Source organism: Trachypithecus francoisi, unplaced genomic scaffold (genome assembly GCF_009764315.1).
Source record: "Trachypithecus francoisi isolate TF-2019V2 unplaced genomic scaffold, Tfra_2.0 Lachesis_group10, whole genome shotgun sequence".
Lineage (NCBI taxonomy): Eukaryota > Metazoa > Chordata > Mammalia > Primates > Cercopithecidae > Trachypithecus > Trachypithecus francoisi.
In genome coordinates this window covers 30,173,618-30,179,617 of record NW_022681455.1, presented here as the reverse complement: position 1 = coordinate 30,179,617, position 6,000 = coordinate 30,173,618, and the positions used below count along the sequence as shown (strand labels likewise).

The 6,000-nt window shown below is 45.1% G+C and overlaps 1 protein-coding gene across 7 annotated transcripts in view; it reads left to right on the top strand.

Moving 5' to 3' along the window:
* Positions 1-376: 376 nt before the first annotated feature.
* Positions 377-6,000, top strand: part of TRIM26 (tripartite motif containing 26) — a 29,365-nt gene continuing 23,741 nt past the window's right edge. For 2 of the 7 annotated variants that reach the window (XM_033219599.1, XM_033219600.1), the window contains exons 1-2: positions 482-614; positions 5,564-5,693. The gene's annotated coding sequence lies outside the window, so the exon portion shown is untranslated. Of the gene's footprint in view, positions 615-5,550; positions 5,694-6,000 lie in introns of those variants that run through there. The other 5 variants (XM_033219604.1, XM_033219602.1, XM_033219603.1 and 2 more) reach the window with 5 other exon arrangements.

The following is a 6,000-nucleotide window of genomic DNA, read 5'->3' as shown; positions in this document are numbered from 1 at the left end:
GTATTAGCTTGCTAAAATCCTGCTTTGTCCTGGATGCAACTTTAGGCCACGTTAGGGGAAGGGACTTCGTATTTAATGTTGAGCACCTGGCGAGCGCCACCTTCGCCTCAAATTGCCCTTGGACTCTGATCCAGCACAAGGTCAGAGTTGGGCAGTGAGGGGTCTCGAGAGGTGGAAAGGGGATTATTGCACTCTCAAGAGTCCTACGTAGGGGCCTCCTAAGCCTTAGGATTTGATCCCTTATACCGTGTAACAGGCCACCCCGATTACGCGCCAAACTCAGGCTGCGGCTCTTGGCGCAGCCTCTGTCCCGCCTGATTTCAGTTTCCATTTCGCTGCCGTTGGTGCCCCGCCGCCCGCGGCTGGCTGGGGATTTGCCCGGTGATCAGTGACGTAAAAGAAACTAAGGTTCCTATTGGAAGGCGGAGTTCGGCAGGAGCCAATCCCGGGGCTGGTCCGGGAGAAATCTCGGCGTAGGGCCCCGAATAGCCGGGAGATTACGGGGCGGGGACGAGCTGTCGCGCTGGTTGTTCGTGGAGGAGCGGGACCCGGAACCGACCGCCGCGAGAGAGGAGGGGCCCGGGCCGGGATTCGCGGCCCGGAGCTCGGGACCGGTGAGTAGGGGGTGTCAAATGAGGTACAGCGAAGCAACAGTCTCGCACGCGCCCCGGGTTTGGGGCGACCCAGCGCGGCCTCCGGGCCCCTGTTCAAAACCGGGCCAGGCCCCCGGGCGGGCTCAGGAGGGGGTCAAGTTCGCTGTGTCCTCTCTGCCAGCCGGATCCCTTCTGTTTGCTTATCCTTCCATTCTCCCACTCCTCTTGGGTCTTTCTCGCTTTCTGGTATCCTGCTCAGACTCCCGTCCATTCTAGTCTGCGGAACCAGAAGTAAGCAGGGCCTGGATGACCGTCCGGTTGCTTGGAGCCTGGTAGATAGGCGACTAATCCAGCTCCCTGACCAAAGTGTCATGCTTTCTTTCTTTTTCTTTTTTTTTTTTTTTGTTCGGAGTAAACCGGTTTAGCCACAAATACTTGGAGCTGTGCTTTCACTCCTTCCAGCCCATTAGCATTTTTCTTACTGATTTTCTATTTGGCCTTAGAAAAAAAAGTGTAAATTTAACTTTGTGGAGTAAATGGTAGGGACACACTTCCAAATCTCTAGTAGATTTCAAATTTTGACACCACGGTTTGTGTGTACTTCAAAAGAGAGGAGAATGACATTCGTTTATGCATGCCTTACCCTCCTGTTTTTAACTGTTAGCTGAAATTTAGCTGAAATCGCAATCCCTGTTTTTCCCCAAGTTCAAAAAAATTACCTTGAAAAAATAGGCTTTTTATGTTTCAAAAATTGCAATTTTATTGTTTAAGTGGACTTTATTTTTTACGACACTTAGATTTACAGAAAAATTGAGAAGATAGTACAAAGTTCCCATATGCTCCAAGCTGGGTCCCCAGTTATTAACATCTTACCTCAGTGTGGTACATTTGTTGCAATTAATGAACCAATATCAATACATTATTATTGACCAAAGTCCATAATGTGTTCAGATTTCCTTAGTTTTTACCTCAGTACTTTTTCTATTTCATGATCCCATGCAGGTTACCACATTACATTTAGTTGTCATGTCTCCTGATGCTCCTCTTGGCTGTGGAAGTTTCTCAGACTTGTTTTGATGACCTTGGCAATACTGAAGAATACTGGTCGTATATGTTGTAGGATGCCCCTCTGTTGGAATTTGATGTTTTTCTCCTAAGACTGGGCTTATGCGTAACTGGGAGGAAGACCACAGAGGTGGATTGCCATTTTCGTCCCATCGTGTCAAGGGCATGTACTAACATGATTTATAACTTAATGTTGATTTGGCTGAGATAGTGTTTTTCAGGTTTCTCCACTGTACAGTTACCCTCTTTTCCACTCTTTGCATGTACTGTCATCTTTAGAAGGAAGTCACCAAGTGCAGCCCATACCTAGGGAGACGAGAGTTATATTCCCCCTTCTTGAGGGCAAGGACCTACATATTATTATTTGCAGTTATTCTGCCTGGAAGATTTGTTTCTTTCTTCTCCCCCACTTATTAATTTATTCAGTGATTAATTTCAGTGTAGACTCAGGGACATTTATTTTATACTTTGGTTTATAATCCAATACTACTTTCTTTTGTTGCTCAAATTGCTGCGGCTTTGGCTGTTGGGAGCTCTTTTCACTTTGGCTCCTGTGCTCCTTCATAGTATTTTTATAGAGCTTTTTGCTAATGAGACGCTTGTACTTATGTGACCTTGCCTGAACCTCAAATAGCCTGGTAAACTTGGCAAAATAATTTCCCCCTTGTTAAGAGGTAAGGAGACTGAAGGCCCAAGGCAGTGGGTGACTTCTTAGATATCACTTCCTGCAGGGGAGTAACAGGTTGGACTCAGATTGTGTGTGACCACCACAGAAGACACTGCAAACCCCCGAAGAGAGTCCATGGTCTGAATTGAGGCTTCTTGGGAGGACTTCAGACTTGGACCCCCCAGGATCAGAATAGAAAAGACACGGAGAATGGGAAGTTGGTTTTAGAAAACAAAAACATAATTTGGCTGGCATCAGGATGAATTAGATTTTGCCAGCTTGATAGAAATGGAATTTTGTTCTTCCCCCCAAAATTGTGTGTGTGTGGAGGGAGGCCAGCAGAGATCTAGGTAATGTATGCGGCCAAGAATGTCTAAGGAGAGCCCTGGAAGCCTGCTGCTGAAGCAGAATTTTAATGTGGGAAAGGGAGGGTGTGTGGTGAAAGGGAGCAGAATGGAGATGGCAGGGCTCTGGAATTAGAGGAGGTCATTAATTTCACAAACATTTGCAGACCCCCTGCTTTGTGCCAGATATTGGAGATAAAAAGGTCAGTGAGGCATGACCTTTGGGTTCACATTCTGGTGGGAGAGAGATAAAAATTTCAATTACAGCCACTTATCCATGGCTTAGTTTTCCGTGGTTTCCGTTACCCGTGGTCAACCTCAGCCCAAAGACAGTGAACAGAAAATTCCAGAAGTAAACAATTCATAAGTTTTATATGTGCATTGTTCTGAGTAGCATGATGAAATCTCTTGCCCTCCCACTGTTCCTTCATCACAAGAAGGGTGAGTACAGTACAAGATATTTTGAGAGAGAGACCACATGCATATAACTTTTATTACAGTATATATATTTTGTTGTGTTATTATTGTTAATCTATTTCTGTGCCTGCTTTATAAACTTTATTACAAGTGTATATGTGTAGGAGAAACATAGGTTTCACACATCCACTGGGGTTTCTGGAATGCATCTCCTGAGGATTGAGGGGACTCCTGTACGAATGGGTCTTTAGCAAATGGGGGGTGCTACTGTCTGAAGCAGTGTGATAGTGCTATCGTAGAAATACAGTATATGCAAAGCTGCAGGAGCTCTCCAGAGGAGGGATACATTCAACTCAGAGATGGGATGGGCACAGGAAACTCCTCACAGATAAGGGGACAAATTGTATTCAAGCTTTCAAGGACGAGCTGCCTGGAGAGAAGAGCACGTACAAGGGAATGGGCGGAGAATGGGGAGTGAAGAAGGGGCTGTCTTCCTGGTTCAGTGTATCTAATGGCCAGAGAATTACGTAGGATGAGGAGGGATTTGGGGCTGGATGGGTAAGTTGGGGCCAGCCGGATGCAGGGCAGGGGAGGATGCCTGTACAGTTTTGTTTTTGTTTTTGTTTTTGTTTTGAGACAGAGTCTCACTCTGTCACCAGGCTAGAGTGCAGTGGCACGATCTCGGCTCACTGCAACCTCCGCCTCCCAGGTTCAAGCAATTCTCCTGTCTCAGCCTCCCGAGTACCTGAGACTGCAGGGGAATGCTACCATGCCCAGCTAATTTTTATATTTTTAGTAGAGGCTGGGTTTCACCATGTTGGCCAGGATGGTCTCGATCTCTTGACCTCATGATCCGCCTGCCTCAGCCTCCCAAAGTGCTGGGATTACAGGCATGAGCCACCACTCCTGGGCCACCTGTGCAGTTTTGACCTCAGCTAGTAGGAGTTTTTTTGGTTTGTTTTTAATTTATTGTTATTTTTATTTATTTTTTTTTAGAGACAGAGTCTTGAACCCCTGGGTTCAAGGGATCCTCCTGCCTCAGCCTCCCAAAGTGCTAGGATTACAGGCTTGAGGCACCAAACCCAGCCTCAGCTGGGAGATTTGAAACAGGAGAATAACAGGATGAGATCCTGTGTGCTAGAAGGATGATCCTGGCAGCACTTTTTAGGAAATATGCCACATCTCACCAAATCTAAGATGCTGTTTGTCTTAATCCATTTTCTCTTGCCATAACAGAATACCATAGACTGGATAAATTGTAAATAACATATTTATTCAGCTCACGGTTCTGGAGGCCAATGGTCTCTAGCAAGAATGGCATTAATCCATTCATGAGAGTTCAACCCTCATGACCCAGTCACGTTTTTAAAACCCCACCTCTTAATACTGTTACACTGGCAATTAAGTTTCCAACACGTGAACTTTTGGGGGACATGTTCAAACCACAGCACCACCAAATCTTTTGTGTGCCCTTATTTTATGCTCCACATCAAAAAAATATTTTACCAGTTAAATTATGACATGCCATTGATCACATTTCAGAGATGCCAAAATGTGATGTCACAGGTGTCTCAAATTTGATGAAAAGCAGTAACTCCCTAGCTGATGGCTTGGATTCCTCCCTTTCCCTGGATTAATGGTTAGAATATCTCCATCTCACTGACTCATAGATGGTAAGTTACCAAGGGAAAGAAGAACAGAAGCTGGGCTGGCCCTTCCCAGGGCCCAGAGAGTTTGTAAATGTCTCTCCCCAAAGATAAACATTTACAACATTTACTGGTTGGGTCGAGGAGCACAATATCTGGTCTACTGCTATAGGGTTCCTTGGCCTGTTACTGGGCCTCTCTCATGCTCTTTCCTTTTGGGAAGTTAAATACATACACACACACACACACACACACACACACACACACACACACACATTCTATATCCCATCCTCCAGAGTGGCAAAAATTAAAGCTGATAATATCAGGTGTTGGTGAGGCTGTGGGGCAGCATGAGTGCTCGTAGCCTGCTGGGCATACTACACAGCACTACAGTCACTTTGGAAACAGTTTGACCTGATTAGTCAAACTGAGGATACATCGTACCCATGTGTGCTAGGACATGTATGCAGAAATATTCACAGAAGCAGTGTTTGTCATTGTCCCAAACTGGAAACAACTCATATGGCTATCAGTAGACTGCGTTAAAAATTGTATAGCTATAGAGCAGCAATTAAATAAAATCAGCTCATAATCACATGAGTGAGCCTCACAAACATGTTGACAGCCCCCCCCAAAAAAAACCATGCAAAAAAAAAAGGAAAAAATTCCATTCATTAGAGGCTCAAAACCTGAGAAAATAAACTCTGTCGTTTATGGGGTGTATACCTAGGTCTAAAACTAAAGAAAAGGGAAGGAGTGATTCTCACTATTACAACTTACTCCACAACAACCATTTTCTCAGACACAGCTTTTTCTTCTGGTTTCTGTAAGTTCCTGGAGCGAAACCTTGAATACGATGATTTGATGGTGACGTGCAGCCCACTGTTCTTGCTGCTACAGGGAATACAAAGAAATTGCTTCTCTCTCTACCAATTTACTACCATCTTGCTGGAGAGAACGGGTAGGTGACTAAGATTGTTCACATTCCTTCAGCAGACATGTAGGAAGCATCTTCCTTGTGTCAGATACTCTGTGCTTGTGCTTTGTTTTCTCAATTTTTGTTGTCTACTTTGTGCCAAGTACTATGTAGATTCTGGGGATGAGACAGACACAGTCTCTCTCCTTGTTTGGTGGGAAAAGCTGGTGTTAAGCGAGTAATTACACTAGTAAGTCAGGATTTAAAATTGCAGAGAAGTACAGGGTGCAGCATGGGGTGTTTTGGGGCTGTCTTACTAGACTACATGTGGACCCAATCTGACAGGTCAGGA